At 49.0% G+C, this 18,726-nt stretch overlaps 1 protein-coding gene across 1 annotated transcript in view; it reads right to left on the reverse strand.

Annotated features, from left to right (window-relative positions):
* Window positions 1-9,413, reverse strand: part of LOC137536214 (uncharacterized) — a 50,789-nt gene extending 41,376 nt beyond the window's left edge. The window contains exon 1 of the mRNA XM_068258325.1: window positions 9,342-9,413. The gene's annotated coding sequence lies outside the window, so the exon portion shown is untranslated. The remainder of the gene's footprint in view (window positions 1-9,341) is intronic.
* Between the last annotated feature and the right edge of the window lie 9,313 nt (window positions 9,414-18,726).

Below are 18,726 nucleotides of genomic sequence, written 5' to 3' on the forward strand. Positions count from 1 at the left end.
CCTCCATCTCCTCTTGCTCTTCCTCAGTGACGTCACGTAAGTCAACCTCCTCCCCCCAGCCGCGAACAATACCACGGGAAGGTTGATCAGCACAAGCCCCCTGCGACGCCTGCTGCGGTTGTTCTCCTGCCGCCGTCCCCTCCTCCTCCTCCTCCCCCAAAGAAACACCTTGCTCATCATCCTCTGAGTCTGACTCGTCTTCTGCACACGACTTCTCTTCTTCCTCCTCCTCCCCCCTCTGTGCTGCCGCAGGTGTTGAGGAAACAGCTGGGTCTGATGAAAATTGGTCCCATGTCTGTTCCTGCTGTAACGGTTCCTGGTCACGCTCATTCGCAGCTTCATCCGCCACTCTACGCACAGCACGCTCCAAGAAGTAAGCGTAGGGAATTAAGTCGCTGATGGTGCCCTCACTGCGGCTCACCAGGTTGGTCACCTCCTCAAACGGCCGCATGAGCCTGCATGCATTTTTTATCAGTGTCCAGTTGTCAGGCCAGAACATCCCCATCTTCCCAGACTGTTTCATTCTACTGTAGTTGTAGAGGTACTGGGTGACGGCTTTCTTCTGTTCTAGCAGGCGGGAGAACATGAGCAGGGTCGAATTCCAGCGAGTCGGGCTATCGCAAATCAGGCGTCTCACCGGCATGTTGTTTTTCCGCTGAATTTCCACAAAGCGTGCCATGGCTGTGTAAGACCGCCTCAAATGCCCACAGAACTTCCTGGCCTGCTTCAGGACATCCGCTAAGCCAGGGTACTTTGCCACAAATCTTTGAACAACTAGATTCATGACATGTGCCATGCAGGGTATGTGTGTCAGCTTCCCCATATGCAAAGCGGCAAGCAGATTGCTGCTGTTGTCGCACACCACGTTGCCTATCTCCAGGTGGTGCGGGGTCAGCCACTCATCCACCTGTTTCTTAAGAGCAGCCAGGAGAGCTGCTCCAGTGTGACTCTCCGCTTTGAGTCAAGACATGTCTAAGATGGCGTGACACCGTCGTACCTGGCATGCAGCATAGGCCCTGCGGAGCTGGGGCTGTGTAGCTGGAGAGGAGAACTGCCACTCAGCCAAGGAGGAGGAGGACAGCGAAGAGCATGTAGCAGGAGGAGAGGAGGTGGCAGGAGGCCTGCCTGCAAGCCGTGGAGGTGTCACAATTTGGTCCGCTGCGCCCTGCTTGCCATCGTTCACCACCAGGTTGACCCAATGGGCTGTGTACGTAATGTAGCGGCCCTGCCCGTGCTTGGCAGACCAGGCATCCGTGGTCAGGTGGACCCTTGACCCAACGCTCTTCGCAAGAGATGACACTACTTGCCTCTCAACTTCACGGTGCAGTTGAGGTATGGCCTTTCTCGAAAAATAAGTGCAGCCTGGCATCTTCCACTGCGGTGTTCCGATGGCCACAAATTTACGGAAGGCCTCAGAGTCCACCAGCCGGTATGGTAACAGCTGGCGAGCTAACAGTTCCGCCACGCCAGCTGTCAGACGCCGGGCAAGGGGGTGACTGGCCGAAATTGGCTTCTTCCGCTCAAACATTTCCTTCACGGACACCTGACTGCTGCTGTGGGCAGAGTATCAGGAAGCGCTCAAGGGCAGAGGCGGAGTGGAGGAGGGTGCCTGTGAAGGTGCAAGGGAGAAAGCGGCAGAAGCAGATGATGCACCTGAAGGAGGAAGAGGAGAAGGAGGGTGACTTTTCTTTTGTGTGCTGCTGCTGCTTTTGCTCAGGTGGCCATCCCATTGCTGTTTGTGCCTTTTCTCCAGGTGCCTTCATAAGGCACTTGTCCCTACGTGAGTGTTGGCCTTTCCACGGCTCAATTTTTGTTGGCAGAGCGAACAGATGGCTTTGGTCCGATCTGAGGCACACACATTAAAAATTTTCCACACCGCTGAGCCACCCTGGGATGTGGGCACTATGGGGACCTCAGCAGCTGATGCTGAAGGGCAAGTTGGCTGGCTGTACATAGGTGGCGATACATGGTGCCGGACACTGCCACCAGCTGTTTCTGACGAAGAGCTGCCCCAGCTTCTTTCAGCAACTTCTCTCCTCCTACTACTCTCTGACTCCCCCTCTGAACTGTCCCCCTCTTCATCTCCTCTATTGGGAACATACAGAGGATCCCTATCATCGTCATCATCGTAATCATCCTTCCCAGCTTCGCTTGCCTCAGAAAAATCCAAACATGCACCATCAGTAGGTCCTTTATCCTCCTTACACGTTACATCCATAGTGTTGCCGCGTAACTCAGACATATGAGCTGGTGAAAATTCATCTGGCTGTAATGGCTGTGCATCAGTGATTTCAACACTAAATAATTCTTGCGAAGTGTCAAATGCAGCGGAAGTGGTGCTAGTAGTAGCGCTGGTGGCTGAGCAAGATGAGGTGTTCTGTGTCGCTAAATACTCAACCACGTCCTGACAATCTTGGGAGGTGATGGGACGTGCCTTCTTCCGAGCACTGTACTGTGGGCCAGGTCCACACGAAATTACATTTACACGACCTCGCGCAGACCTGCCGGGTGGCCTTCCTCTGGCTCTGGCACTACCTCTTCCTCTACCTGTTTTGTCCATATCGGGTATGCACGGAGTGGTATATCACACTGCGTGCACTCACGTAGGTAGTTGGGTTCACTTAACTGCACAGGTATGCGCACTGATGCGGTGGGTTCACTGAACAGAACAGGTATACAGTGGCGGGTTCACTGAACACAACAGGTATGCAGTGGCGGGTTCACTGAACAGGTATACAGTGGCGGGTTCACTGAACAGAACAGGTATACAGTGGCGGGTTCACTGAACACAACAGGTATGCAGTGGCGGGTTCACTGAACAGAACAGGTATACAGTGGCGGGTTCACTGAACAGTACAGGTATACAGTGGCGGGTTCACTGAACACAACAGGTATGCAGTGGCGGGTTCACTGAACAGAACAGGTATGCAGTGGCGGGTTCACTGAACACAACAGGTATGCAGTGGCGGGTTCACTGAACAGGTATACAGTGGCGGGTTCACTGAACAGAACAGGTATACAGTGACGGGTCCACTGAACAGAACAGGTATGCAGTGGCGGGTTCAAAGAACAGGTATGCAGTGGCAGGTTCACTGAACACAACAGGTATGCAGTGGCGGGTTCACTGAACAGGTATACAGTGGCGGGTTCACTGAACAGAACAGGTATACAGTGGCGGGTTCACTGAACACAACAGGTATGCAGTGGCGGGTTCACTGAACAGAACAGGTATACAGTGGCGGGTTCACTGAACAGTACAGGTATACAGTGGCGGGTTCACTGAACACAACAGGTATGCAGTGGCGGGTTCACTGAACAGGTATACAGTGGCGGGTTCACTGAACAGAACAGGTATACAGTGGCGGGTCCACTGAACAGAACAGGTATGCAGTGGCGGGTTCACAGAACAGGTATGCAGTGGCAGGTTCACTGAACACAACAGGTATGCAGTGGCGGGTTCACTGAACAGGTATACAGTGGCGGGTTCACTGAACAGAACAGGTATACAGTGGCAGGTTCACTGAACACAACAGGTATGCAGTGGCGGGTTCACTGAACAGAACAGGTATACAGTGGCGGGTTCACTGAACAGTACAGGTATACAGTGGTGAGTTCACTGAACACAACAGGTATGCAGTGGCGGGTTCACTGAACAGAACAGGTATACAGTGGCGGGTTCACTGAACACAACAGGTATGCAGTGGCGGGTTCACTGAACAGGTATACAGTGGCGGGCTCACTGAACAGAACAGGTATGCAGTGGTGGGTCCACTGAGCAGAACAGGTATGCAGTGGCGGGTTCACAGAACAGGTATGCAGTGGCAGGTTCACTGAACACAACAGGTATGCAGTGGCGGGTTCACTGAACAGGTATACAGTGGCGGGTCCACTGAACAGAACAGGTATGCAGTGGCAGGTTCACTGAACACAACAGGTATGCAGTGGCGGGTTCACTGAACAGGTATACAGTGGCGGGTCCACTGAACAGAACAGGTATGCAGTGGCGGGTTCACTAAACACAACAGGTATGCAGTGGTGGGTTCACTGAACAGGTATGCAGTGGTGGGTTCACAGAACAGGTATGCAGTGGTGGGTTCACAGAACAGGTATGCAGTGGCAGGTTCACTGAACAGGTATGCAGTGGTGGGTTCACTGAACAGGTATGCAGTGGTGGGTTCACTGATCAGGTATGCAGTGGTGGGTTCACAGAACAGGTATGCAGTGGTGGGTTCACAGAACAGGTATGCAGTGGCAGGTTCACTGAACAGGTATGCAGTGGTGGGTTCACTGAACAGGTATGCAGTGGTGGGTTCAATGAACAGGTATGCAGTGTTGGGTTCACAGTACAGGTATGCAGTGGTGGGTTCACAGAACAGGTATGCAGCCAGGAACAAGCTAAGCCTAACTAATCTTTCCCTATGAGAGACAGTCTGCAGCAGCTCGCCCTACTCTCACTAATGCAGGCACACGAGTGACCGTAATGGCCGCCGCTGCCTGCCTTATATAAGGGGGGTGGGGCTCCAGGGGCTAGTGTAGCCTAATTGGCTACACTGGGCCTGCTGACTGTGATGTAGAGGGTCAAAGTTGACCCTCCATGGTGCATTATGGGGCGAACCGAACTTCCGCAAACGTTCGCCTGCGGGACGCGAACGCGAACCACGGAAGTTCGCATGGAACCGTTCGCAGGCGAACCGTTCGGCCCAACTCTACACTATACTAGCTATACTGAGGGCCACTATACTGGGGGCAGCTAAACGGGGGGCCACTATACTAGCTACACTGGGGCATCTATGGGGGCCACTATATTACCTATACTGGGGGGGGCACCATACCAGCTACAATGGAGGCAACTATACTATCTAAACTGTGGGCCACTATACTAGCTATACTGGGGCAACTATGGGGGCCACTATACTAGCTATACTGGAGGGCGGCTGTACGGGGGCCACTATACTAGCTACACTGGGGGCAGCAGCACTACCTACATTGGGGACAGCAGCTATGCTGCCTATCCTGGGGGCAACTATACTAGCTATATTGGGGCAACTATACCAGCTTCACTGGGGGCAACTAGCTACCTATACTGGGGGCAACTGCTAGCTACCTATACTGGGGCAGTGGCGGCACCGGGGGGGGGGGGGGTTCTGGGTGCTGAAGCACCCCTTAAAATTCTCCAAGCACCCCCCAGCGTGAACTGACTTTCGGCATCTAATAGATGCCGTATCAGTTCACCGCAGCGGCAGAGCAGGGCTATAGTAAAATGTCCGAAGCCCTGCTCTGGAGACTTTGGGAGTTGCTGGCTGCAGAGGATCGTGGGAGCTGCGCACTGGACGGAGGCCGGAACAGGAGCTCTGCTGCAGGTGAGTAAATGTTTTTTTTTTTTTTTTAATTTATATTAGCAGCCAGGGGTAGCGTTTATGTTCTGGCCAGGTCTGCCACACGATTGCATGTATTTTCTGGTCAAATCTGCTACATGATTGCATGTATTTTCTGGGCAAATCTGCCGACATGATTGCATGTATTTTCTGGGCAAATCTGCCGACAGGATTGCATGTATTTTCTGGGCAAATCTGCCGACATGATTGCATGTATTTTCTGGGCAAATCTGCCGACATGATTGCATGTATTTTCTGGGCAAATCTGCCGACATGATTGAACGTATTCTCTGGGCAAATCTGCAGACATGATTGCATGTATTTTCTGGGCAAATCTGCCGACATGATTGCATGTATTTTTTGGGCAAATCTGCCGACATGATTGCATGTATTTTCTAGGCAAATCTGCCGACATGATTGAACGTATTCTCTGGGAAAATCTGCAGACATGATTGAACGTATTCTCTGGGCAAATCTGCCGACATGATTGAACATATTCTCTGGGCAAATCTGCACACATTACGTGTATTTTCTTGAGAAAACCTGCACAATTATGTGAATTTTCTGGGGAAAGGGTCACCAAAACTTGGGCCCACTGTCTTTGTGTTGCACTTTTAAAGGGAACCCGAGGTGAGAATAATATTGAGGCTGCCATATTTATCTTCTTTTGAGCAATACCAGTTGCCTGGCTGCCGTGCTGGTCCTCTGCCTCTAATTCTTTCAACCACAGACCCTGAACAAGCATGCTTGTTTCTGGTGTGATTCAGTTCACTACTGCAGCCAAATAGATCAGCAGGGCAACTAGTATTGTTTAAAAGGAAATAAATATGGCAGCCTCCATATCACTCTCACCCGGGTTCACGTCAAATTACAGTTAGCTCCGCCCTCATCCAGGCATGACCACGCCCATTTTTTTGCCGTGGCGCGCATAGCGCGCCGCATGTTGTAGCGCCACCCATTTTTTACCCCTTTACTTTTTGGGGGGGGGGGGGGGGTCTTATAATACCCATCACCGGGTGTCAAATGCCCTAGGTACGCCACTGCTGCACATTCCCGACGATACACCGAGCTATGCTGTGGGCTAGCAGAGAAGAGATGCTGTCTAGGAGGAAGCAGAGGGAGGTAAGCATAGTGCCAGTGCCTGCAATGCACAGCCCATTGTGTCTCTCCTCTCCGGGCCGGATATGCACACACGTCGGGGGAGCCACCTCACAACGTATTACTGCAGGCAGCAAAAAGTCTAGAACTGGCCCTATGTACAAGCTTACTATATGTAACCACACCGGGGAACTGTATAGGGGAACGGGGTGCACTAGACACTAGGAAAGTATATTGTACGGAGAGGGAGATGCACTAGACACTAGGAAAGTATATTGTACGGAGAGGGGGATGCACTAGACACTAGGAAAGTATATTGTAAGGAGAGGGGGGTGCACTAGACACTAGGGAATTGCATAGGGAAGGAGCCACATGTTAAATTGTGGTGTGGCTGGAGTGTCTTGTTGTCCTTCTTTCCTGGCTCTAAAAGTTGAGAGGTATGGGGAACTGATGCCGAAAGCTCTTCTGCTCGGTAGCAGAAAATCATTTATCATCACCAAAACGAGCCACCTATCTCCTGCAGTCAGGGGCGTATCTGGGTGATATAAAGCCTATGGCAAACACTGAAATTGTGCCCCCCCCCTCCCCCTGAAAACATCATCTATTCTCGCTTACATGTGTTACTGTTGCCTGTGTTTTTTGGCTCGGGGTATCGCTGAAGTTACTTTCTTGGAAGTCTCTTATTCCCTCTATGTCTTCTCTTCTACCACTAAGCCAAGTGCACCCCACATACATAAGTTAAGTATCCATGTTCCCCAGATAACAGAATTCATCTGATCTGAGGTCTGAGTGATGGAGAAGCATGGGGGCAGGCATGACTGTGCAGCACAAGGGCAGGCAAGGCAGTGCAGCACAGGAGCAGAGATGGCGCCCATGGTGCTGTGGCGCCCATGGCACAAGCCATGCCTGCACCCCTCTAGATACGCCTCTGCCTGCAGTTGGCTGAAAAATGAAAACAGAGGCAAGGTATTGCAGGCATAGCTTGTGTACTGCACCCTCTCATCTGGCTGGATCTGGCTATGTCTGTCCTAGATACACTTCTTGTGGCACATAAACAGATGTATGCACACCTTTACTTGTAGTTTGGTAGCAGATTCACAGCATGCTACCTGCTACAGTGTTTGATCTAAAAACGTATTACAAACATGATACTGGCCAGCATTTCCTATATTACTATATTAAGGACAGTACTTTTGAATTGCCAATAGATGTGCTCCTAAAGCGTACCTATTACATAGTCGCCAGGAGATTTTTTTTATGTGTAGAGTGTGGGAATTTTTTTTTTTTAAATTATGTGGAGTCCCCCCTCCTAAAACTTTTTAACCCCTTGTCCCCCATGCAGGCTGGGGTAGCCAGAATGTGGAGCTCCGACCGATTGGGGCTTCACACCCTGACTATACCAGCTGCAAAAAAGGTCCCTTAATGCCGATTTGTGTTTCGGGGTATCTGTTGGGGGCCCCCACAGGTTTATTTTGCCCTGGGGCCCCATTGTTGCTTAAACCGGCCCTGCCTCCAGGCCACCATGGATAGTGAAGGGAAGATGTAATTTTGCTTACAGCTATTGCTGGCAGACGAATTACAGTGTTTTTGTAGTAATGTGTGCTCCGTGTTCTGATGGCGCCTGAATCACTCACTGGCTGCTGCTATAGCCGTAATTCCTATTATGGCCTATGGTGGCGCCAGCTACACCCAAACCTCCAGCTCTGTTTTTACAGCGCTCCCTTCTAAAGCTGTATGTCCAGTAAAATATGACCTATAGCTATCTACTGGCATTGAGTTAATGTAACTGGATATAGTCTGGCTTGCTACAGGGGTGTTGCCAGGATCCTAAGAGTCGGAGCACTTTTGGGCACTCCAGTTGGAAAATGGGTGTGGCCATGCACCAGAATGTGGGTGTGGTCATAGCTGAAGCCAAATTTATGAACTTAATAGCCTAAGTAGGCTTGCCCTGCAAAATGTTGGATGAAGCCCCTCTCCATTAACCTCCCTGGCGGTATGTTTTTTTTTTTTTTTAGCATGCAGCTAGCCTAGCGCTAGCTACATGCTTCCCCCCTCCCTGCGGCATCCCCCCGTACGCGCCAATCGCCGCCGGCGTGTATGCCCATCCGGAAATCCCGTTCTGAATGGGATTTCCATGAGGGCTTCCCCCGTCGCCATGGCGATGCGCGTGATGACGTCACCGATGTCATCGACGTCGTGACGTCAGAGGGAGTCCCGATCCACCCCTCAGCGTTGCCTGGCACTGATTGGCAAGGCAGCACACGGGTCTCGGGGGGGGGGGGCACCCTCTGATGCGGCTGGTAGCGTCGAATCGGCGCGGGGCGGCAGCGATCAAAAGCAACACGCAGCTAGCAAAGTGCTAACTGCGTGTATAAAAAAAAAAAATTGCAGATCGGCCCAGCAGGGCCTGAGAAATCCTCCTGCGCGGCTTACCCCGTCTGGCTTTCTGCTGGGTGGGCTGGCCTACTGTCAGGTTGTCTGGTAGTCCCCCCCATTGCATTACCTGACCTACTAGTAGTAGACCTGCTCTTATGCTCACATGGTCCTCCCATTGAGGCACCACAACTCCCAGCATGCCCCCATAGAAGAACCACAGCTCCCTGCATGCCCCCATAAAGACACCCAACATGGCACCACAGCACCCAGTATGTCCACATAGAGGCACCACAGCACCCAGCATACCCCTGATTAATGCACCATTGGTCCCAGCATGCCTGCCATTGAGCCACCACTGCTGACTCTGCCTGGGGGACATCCAAGACACCCCAGAATAGATCCAGGGCATGTGCCACTGATCTTATGGGCTGGCAACACCCCTGGCTTGCTATATTTGCTCGTACATATATTGTCATATGACAGTCTACTCACCCACAGGTTGAAGCTTGTCAATGCTTGATTGAATGCTCTGTATGAGTTGTTTTCCTTTTATGTGAAAAATCTTGACTGGCTTCCTCAGTTTTATGACCTGCTCAGGCTGAGACATGTTAGAGGATCGGACAATGACCTCTACCAAGACATGCAGTAAAGCAATCACGGCATGAAAACTGTCAGCCATTACCCGGAAACTTTCACTTATTCCTCTATATGAAAACAGTCCCTTCATAAATGTAAACATTTGTGAATTTTAATTACACACTTATATAAAGTCAAAGTCCAACCATATGCAAACATAAAGGCAATCTATGTTATCCTTCATAAAGTCATATGATACATTTTCTATACGATCCATAAAAAAATTCTATTTATATACCGTGTGTGTGTGTGCGTGGCGTGGGTGTGTTAGTGTAATGCACACATTAATTTCTGAATAAACCTTTTCATTAGCTTCCTGTAATCCGCTGCGTGCAGTCTGGGAGTGCATGAGACTGTAATCCTGCTTCTTGTGTGTAGTAGGAGAGAGAATAGTGAGGACGTCCTCATGGTACTGTTGTCATTCGAAGTTCAAAGTGCAGTCTGAGATAAGGCTGATCTCTGGTTAGGTTGATGCACATGTATAGAAATGGTCATTTAAATTGTTGCCTTTAGGGGGAAGGTTTTGCATATTCAGACAATACCAATGCATGGAGAGATGTATGGCCTTATATTGGGCCTAGTGGGTGTCAACATGCCCACCAGCCATCTTCTTTGACCTCTATCCACTTTACCAAAAAGACCACAGAAAGTCCCAAATCTAGTACCTTGTCTAGGGCCCCTTACATCTTCATCAATCTCTGCTTAGAATGGTGGAGCCCCATGCAGGTTGACTCAGCCATCCTGGCAGCTTGCATGGGTGAGAAAGGACACATAGGAGCATCGCTCAGGTGAGTAATTCACCGCCTTATTCACACTTCATCTGCTTCTGCCCGCTTTTATTCAGCACATCAATGATAGGGCTTGTTCACACCTGGGGGCGTTTTCATTTTTTTAAGCACCGCCGATTTTCAAAATCGCCCTAAAAGTACTTGTGCAATGATTCCTTATGAGAGTGTTCACATCTGAGCGGTTCATTTCTGATCCGCTCAGTAAAGCCCTGCCTGTACCATTTTCTGAGCGTTTTGATCAATGGCAGGTATAGGGAAATCCTAAAGCACTTGAAAAAGCACTTGGTATAGCGATTTCCCCAGCGCTTTCATGAATAAATACATCGTATTTATTAACCCTCCAGGCGGTTGATTTTTTTCTGCCAAATAGACAGAAATCCGTTTTTTAATTTTTTTTTTGTTTGTTTCATGTAAAGCTACCAGAGTGGTAGCTACATGAAACACCACTAGAGGGCACATGTGTCCATCTAGTGCGATTGTCGCCGGCATCAATAGCAATAAGGGGAACACGTATATAACGTGTTCCCCTGTTTGGATTCTCCTGTCGCCATGGCGACGATCGGAATGACGTCATGGACGTCAGCCGACGTCCTGACGTCAGACGCCTCCGATCCAGCCCATAGCGCTGCCTGGAACTCATTGGTCCGGGCAGCGCAGGGCTCTGGCGGGGGGCCCTCTTCCGCCACTGCGTGCGTGCGATCGTTGCAGAGCGGCGGTGATCAAGCTGTGCGCGTGGCTAGCAAAGTGCTAGCTGCGCGCACAGCACTTTAAATGGGCCGAATCACCCCACCAGGGGCTGAGATATCCACCTGCACGGCATAGCACGAGCTCAGCTCAGGCTTACCGCCAGGAAAGTTAATTTCCGGGTGAAAGAGTTCACTTCCCGACTGACGCTTTTAAGAATTGCAGTATTTGTATTTTCTAAGCGCACAGCACAGGGAAAGGCGGAGGAAAAAACTCTTAATAAATCGCTCAGCGCTTGTGATACCACGGGCAAATTATAATGTGAGCAAGCCCTTACAGAAGCGGACAGAAGCGCACTAGTGTAATGCTCTTTAAGCTCGGCCTTCGCAAAGATTAATCAGGCAACTGGATTGGCTGGAAATTGTTGAGCGATTGCCAGGTGAAAGGTTGCACATAGTAAGCTACTTACTTCAAACAGGACATGGCCCAATATACATTGTTACATAACATAAGTGTTTACCTGTGTCTTCCTGTATGCATACTAATGGGTTTAGCCTCACTCTGCCCCCCTCGCCTCATTGGACCTATAGATGGAGTGTATGCAACTGCGTTAAGCAGAATTTAGTGTGTAGTTATACCATAAGTTATAAGTGTAAGTTATACCGTACAATAAGTAGAGCAGAATGCAATACATTACATGCAATGCATTAAACTCTAAGCATTCAGCATAAGACTTTACGCACATTATTCTGATGGTTGTTATTATTTATTGCATACATCTAAATATAAAAGTTTTGTGGTTACAGCTCACAATTTACTTTTACCAGTTATTTTTAACAAAGTGTTGCCTAATCCTGTCCTTCCTTCTCAAGTTGTGGCTAGCAGCGTTGGTGTATGTTGGAGTACTCAAATCTACTGAAAGAGGAGCTTGTAGAGAAGTGGATCCAGTGTAAGCCTGCTATTGCGTCATTACACATTTTGGTGACGCCGAACAATGCATAATGACACAGTAACACTGGATCCATCTCTCAGCTGGATCCTCTCCCAGTAGATTTGACTGCTCCAGTTTACACCCACGCTGCTTGAGGAGGAAAGACAGGACTAGGCGCCACTGGAGGGAAATCCTTTATTTTATTATATGCCTGCAACTTTTCCTGCTGGAAAACTCAGGTATGACAGGCTGGGTATCTTTTTTTCTCATTTACACAATCTTTAAAAAAAAAGTAACACATGAATAAAAAAAGATATCACTTGGTTTAACAAGGTCTGTGCCAGATGTTGAGGAACCAGAACAAACTGATGACCAGCAGGCTTCTGAAACAAACCATACATGGCCAACATATAGTGGTAGAGTGTAAGATGTTGGCAGCAACAGTGTATACAGGGTGGCACAACCAAATAGCTGGCATTGTGTACAGGAACATCTAAAGGGTGTATGAGATGGAACCTCTAACGTCCAGATGGGAGATACCACAGAAGGTCATGGAGAATAACAGAGCTGAGATTCTTTGGGACTTACAAGACTAAAATCCTACGGGACTTAAACATTATTGATAGGCATACAAGTACTTGCCAATCAATCAGGCATCAGACATTTGAACAGGCTACAAATGGCGGCCAGCCCACCCATCAACCACGACTCATGGGTCTCCGACTGATGTATGGCTCATGCACCCACCCCAGAGGCAAACCTCGGATTTTCAAGGGGGGGATTCCTGAAAGGTCTCCCTCAGCCCCGCACAATACAGTACAATAAAATGGTAGGACATGCTGGGTACACTTAATGCAATTTCCTGTCCGACTGACTGACCGACAACGGGATCGATCAGGAGCAGTTGGACAAAGATAATAATGAGGACAGCCAACATTGGTAATGAAGGGGAATGTGAAGCATTCACACAGCAGGCCACAGGGCTGTGCTTATACCTGACTCTGTTAAGTTCCCCAGAGCTGCTCTATGCTCTGTACACATGCAGCTGCTCCATGCTCTGTACTCATGCTGCTGCTCCATCCAAAGTCAACTGTAGCTGGGAAAGAAAAGTGGAGGGGGGGAGGTGCTGTGAGCTACAGGATGCCTAAAGATATTTTGGTGTCTCAACTTGTGCCTGTCCCCAGACACTGCACCGAGCCTGGTCTGAGGGGGGATTCTGGGCAGCTGTAATCCCCCCCTGCATTTGCCTATGCACCCACTTAACATGCCAGATACAAAATACCACAGGGACCAAAAAACAGCTTTAATATAACAGAAGTTCTATTATATCAGGGTTTACTATACCAGGCCTACTACCATATAGTTCTAATGTTGCTTGGCTGGGACCTGTACATTTAGTTTACTATACTATATCAGTTTACTATAATAAGATTATACTGTGCCTGTATTTTGTATGGGGAGCCAAAAAGGGCCTTAAAGCTTACCTCAAGTGGAAACAAATGCAATGTGAGAGATGAGGAACCCAGCCCTTTGGGGATTGAACTCACAATTTGCAGCAGCACTTTTATATGACCTGAGGAAGAAAGTGTAACTCACAAAACTGGCTGTTGGTTAGTGTAGGAGGAAAGGTATCACATACATGTATTGGCCTTAGACCTATTAAATCCTCTGGGACTGATGGGCTACCACTGGATTTTTTTCAAAAATTATAAAGAAGCAGGAAAGTACAACTCGAGAATGTTATTTGTGATGTAGTATTTAGCTCTCCAGTATAGATAGCCAAGTATAGGTGCCCCCAGTGTAGGTAGCTAGGAATAGGTGCCCACTGTATAGATAAAAAGGTATAGGTGCCCCAATAAAAAGTATAGGTGCCATTAGTGTAGGTTAGTCAGGTATAGGTGCCCCAGTATAGGTTAGCCAGGTATAGGTGCCCCAGTATAGGTTAGCCAGGTATAGGTGCCCCAGTATGGGTTAGCCAGGAACAGGTGCCTCGGTATTTGTTAGCCAAGTATACATGCCCCAGTATAGGTTAGCCAGGTATAGGAGCTAAACCCCCCTCCGCTGGAAGGGGGAGCAGCGGCACATTAGGAGTCAGCCATGGGGATGGGGCCAAGGGGGGGCAAACTCCTCCCTCCCTCTCCTTGAGACTCCCTCTGAGCTCCCCTCTCCCCCAGAGAAAGCCTGTGATACAGTAGGGTGGAAGTATTTCTGTCATTTTGGCTTTGGTCCTAAATTTCTAAGCTGGGTAGAGGCTTTATACCACCATCCTACAGCCAGGGTCACAACAAGGGGTTGCATCTCTGAGTCTTTTGAGTTGGGGAGGGACCAGTACCTCACTGGATATACTTGCTATGGAGGGAGGAAGGAGCTGGGGATTTTATACACTGCCCATACTTTGCCCATACTGCCGCTGGAAAGACACCCTCAGCGCCGGTGCACACCATGAAATTGAATAAAGCCAGGGGCGTAGCAATTGGGGTTGCAGAGGTTGCGACTGCATTGGGGCCTTTGGGCCAGAGGGGCCCCAAAGGTCCATCTTTCAACTACAGTATTAGCTTCCTATTGATCCTGTGCTCATAATAATCACTTCTATAGATACTTTGAATAGTGGTAATCAATAACAAACTGTTCCCCATCCCCTTCTTGCACCTCTGACACTGTAGTTGCCACTGGCAGGTTTTGGTGCGCTGTATCAATTGTTATGTATAGAGTGCTTGGGGGGGCCCATTGTAAAACTTGCATCGGGGCCAACAGCTCCTTAGCTATGCCACTGAATAGAGCAGGGGTCCCCAACAACCAGTCCGCGGCCCACTGCTGGGCTTAAGACTGTGCTGAGCTGGGCCGTGCCATCTGACTGCAGAGTTCATGACTGAGAGTAGCATCACTGTACAGAAGGCTAAAGAGAACCAGAGTTGTCTGCAGCCTTTCTTACTGCTGCCACCTGGTGTCTGTAATTTGTAATGCCATATGCTTTCTGTCTGTATAGACACCAGGAGGCAGCAGTGAGGATGGCTGAGATGCTCTGGTTATTGCCTGCCACAGAGTCTGCATGGAGATGAGGTAAGCTGCTCTGATGAAAGGAAGAATGGTAGGCTAAAACTGTAGGGAAGGTTATAAGTGAGTGAGGGCAGAGGATAGGGGAAAAGTGAGTGAGAAGAGGATTAAAGCCGATTAGAGAAGGATAAAAATGAAGTGAGGGGAGGCAGATGAGGGCAGGAAAGGCTGGAGGTGACTGCACCAGTAGATAGGGAAGCCCAGGCTGTATCCCCTCATTTTCACCACCTGTCACACCAACCAAATCTGTCTTCTGCTGAATGGGGTGCACTGCTCTATACTCCACCAGTGAGCTGTGGTAGGTTAGGCAACAACACTGCCCCAGTCCGCAAAAAAAAGTACAAATTGCTGAGGGTGATTAGTTCAGTGGTTAGGGGTTGGTGCTGCCGCCTGCCAGGACTTTTATATGTACTGGCACTGTCCATAGAACAGCCGTCGCCCTCCCCCCCGCTCCCGTCCCCCAGTCCTTGGAAAAACTGCCAGGTGCAAAAGCGGTCCTTGGATCAAAAAAGGCTGGGGACCTCGCAGGGAACCACCGCTGTGGAGAAACCAGAAGAGGCCAGCGGTGCTGCTGGAGAAGGCGATGTCGGAGCACCGCCGGAAGTATTCCGGCTATGATGGAGATTCCTCTCAGCCGTCCTCTTGCCGGAGGCCTTGTAACGCTTGGCAGAAGGGTGCTGGAGGGTCCTGGATGGTGGATTTCCAGGGTGGCGCTGAACTTTGTGAGAGGTGTCAGGACTGAGGCACTCTGGAGGATGAATCTTCCGAGCCCTCGTGGACACCACAGTTGCAACTGATGCAGGTCCTGCACCCAGCACACCCATCTGACTTGGAAACCCAGCCAGCTCCCCGGGCATCGGCTTCTTCCAAGGCCTCAATGTCCATTACGGTAAGGAAGTCCAGCTACCTCGCAGCTAGCTTGCGCTTACCCAAAATTCCTGAGGGAAAGTATGCTCCACCCCCTATATATGGCTCCTCTAAACTAATCAGCCCACCCCCTTCCTGATCCCATCGAACCTTTCTTCCTAGCCAGGCCAACCCTGAACATTAACCCTTACCCTGCTGGATGCACGGCTAGCCCCATCATGGTGGCCCTCCCCAGGCCCTTCGTGCCCCAGTACGGGCCCTGCTGACTTGAGTTTCTGGGTCTCTGTAAAATTGTATGATCATGTATCTATTACCCTGTTTGTGTGTATAACCTTGTGCTATGTTGTATGTTGTATGTTGTATAGCTTTGTGCTATGTCTGACACCCCTTGTTAAAATTTATTGTCCAGCACTGTGTAATATGTTAACGCTTTAAAAAACACAATAAATAATACTAATAATAAAATAACTGATTGCCAAAAGACTTATATTGATCATTCAAACTCTAATGGTGTTTCTACATACAGCGCTATGGAATATGTTGGTGCTTTATAAATCAATAATGATTATAATATAGTCAATGCTTTTTATGTGAACATAACATGCAGTATATTAATTTAAAGAGAAATAAATAAAGCTTAGAGATTCAGAAACACATTTTCAAGATCTCTATAACAATCCTGAAAAAGGGACAATTGAAGTAAAAGAGGGACAGTCCCTGTTTCATAGATTGTCCCTCTGAAAAAGGACTGTTGAGAGCTATGTTATATGCCTTTTGTGTGTGAGTCTGATTGCTACTTAGACTACTAAACGTTACTCTTTAGATCCCCAATAGGGCTTATCATTGTTTTGTATAATCTTTATTTTGCTGATACTTGATTCAATACTTCCCCCCTATTTTTTCGGACTATTTTCTCTTCTATAAATGTTCCTGGTTCACACCAGGATATGCTGTACGTAGTTGCTGAATGAATTGTGAATTTCCCATTGTGCAATAGTAGTCAGGTGCATGTACAGTAAGATATTTCTTTTTTTATGATCTCAAAGCTTTTCCTGGATCAGTTAACTTTTTATTATGCCATGGGTGCATACCTGCTATTGCAAAAGTACTCCGAATTTACAGAACTTTCAATCATCCCATCATCTTATAATTAGAGATGGCCCAAACAGTTCACTGGCGAACGGTTCCAGGCGAACTTCTGGGGATCGCGATTGCGGAGAACCGCAAACTTTACTGGTAGTTTGATTCTCCCCCATAGTGCACCATTAGGGTCAACTTTGACCCTCTACATCACAGTCAGCAGGCACATTGTAGCCAATCAGGTTACACTCCTTCATGGAGCCACTCCCCCCCCCCCCCCCCTTATAAAAGGCAGGCATTGCCGGCCATTTTACTCACTCGTGTGCCTGCAGTAAATAGAGAAAGGACAGCTGCTGCAGACTCTCTCATAGGGAAAGATTAGTTAAGCTCTTTTAGGTTTCTTAGCTTGCTCCTTGCTGATTCTTATTGCTAAAATAGCACCCCACAACAGCTCTTGTTCTTGTGATCTTTTTTTTTTTTCTGTGTGTCCCACTGACACTTGTGTTGCATAGACAGCCTTGATAATTCATACTGTGTGTGCCACTGCTAGGCCCAGCACATTCAGTGACTACCTGTAAGTGTGACAGGTGCACATTACCCATCACTGCATATACCTACCTGTTGTTCACTGTGCACCCACCCACCTACGTGAGCTGAGCGCTCCCAATGTCACTGTGCCTGTCCACTGCCTGTCTGTGTGTGACAGGTGCACATTGTAATACCCATTACTGCATATACCTACCTACCTGTTGTTCACAGTGCACCCACCTACCTACGTGAGTTGAGTGCACGCAGTGTCACTGTGCCTGTCCGCTACCTGTCTGTGTGTGACAGGTGCACATTGTAATACCCATTACTGCATATACCTACCTACCTGTTGTTCACAGTGCACCCACCTACCTATGTGAGGTTGAGCGCACGCAGTGTCATTGTGCCTGTCCGCTACCTGTCTGTGTGTGACAGGTGCACATTGTAATACCCATTACTGCATATACCTTCCTGTTGTATTCAGTGCACCCACCTCATCACTGCATATACCTACCTGTTGTGTTCAGTGCACCCACCTACCTACGTGAGTGCACGTAGTGTAATATACCACTCCGTGCATATCTGTTAACTGCACCTGTGTGACTGCACATTGTATTAGTCAAGTCAGTGCATACCTTTCACTTAAATGGATGGAAGACTTGCCCACCATAACAGATTCTCGTTAAAGGATTTAAAGTTGATTCATCTCATATACAGCAGGGCCTCGAAAGTGCTCCTGTATTGTTATTTTTGGTCACTACCTCGGGACGTGCAAGCCATGCCTGCTGCCTTCCTTGGATGTGTGGTGGTAGCCGTTTCTCGGGCTCCAACTCCGGACTGGAATCGAACCCTGATTCCCCGGCCATTACCAATGGTCACAATGGCAGACTTGCCCACCATAACAGATTCTCGTTGAAGGATTTAAAGTTGATTCATCTCATATACAGCAGGGCCTCGAAAGTGCTCCTGTATTGTTATTTTTGGTTACTACCTCAGGACGTGCATGCCATGCCTGCTGCCTTCCTTGGATGTGTGGTGGTAGCCGTTTCTGCCCCTTTGCCCACAGCGTGCCTGCTGCCTTCCTTAGATGTGTGGTGGTGGTAGCCGTTTCTTAGGCTCCCACTCCGGATCAGTATCGAACCAGGATTCCCCGGCCATTACCAGTGGTCACTCACAATAGCAGACTTGCCCTCCATAAAAGTTTCACGTTGCAGGTACTGAACATCAAGCAGAACAAGTATTTAACCAGTTCGGCCTATCTGGACGAGCTTCCTCGTCCAGATAGGCACTACTGCTTGGCGCGCACGAT

This window comes from Hyperolius riggenbachi, chromosome 10 (assembly GCF_040937935.1).
Source record: "Hyperolius riggenbachi isolate aHypRig1 chromosome 10, aHypRig1.pri, whole genome shotgun sequence".
NCBI classification, from domain to species: domain Eukaryota; kingdom Metazoa; phylum Chordata; class Amphibia; order Anura; family Hyperoliidae; genus Hyperolius; species Hyperolius riggenbachi.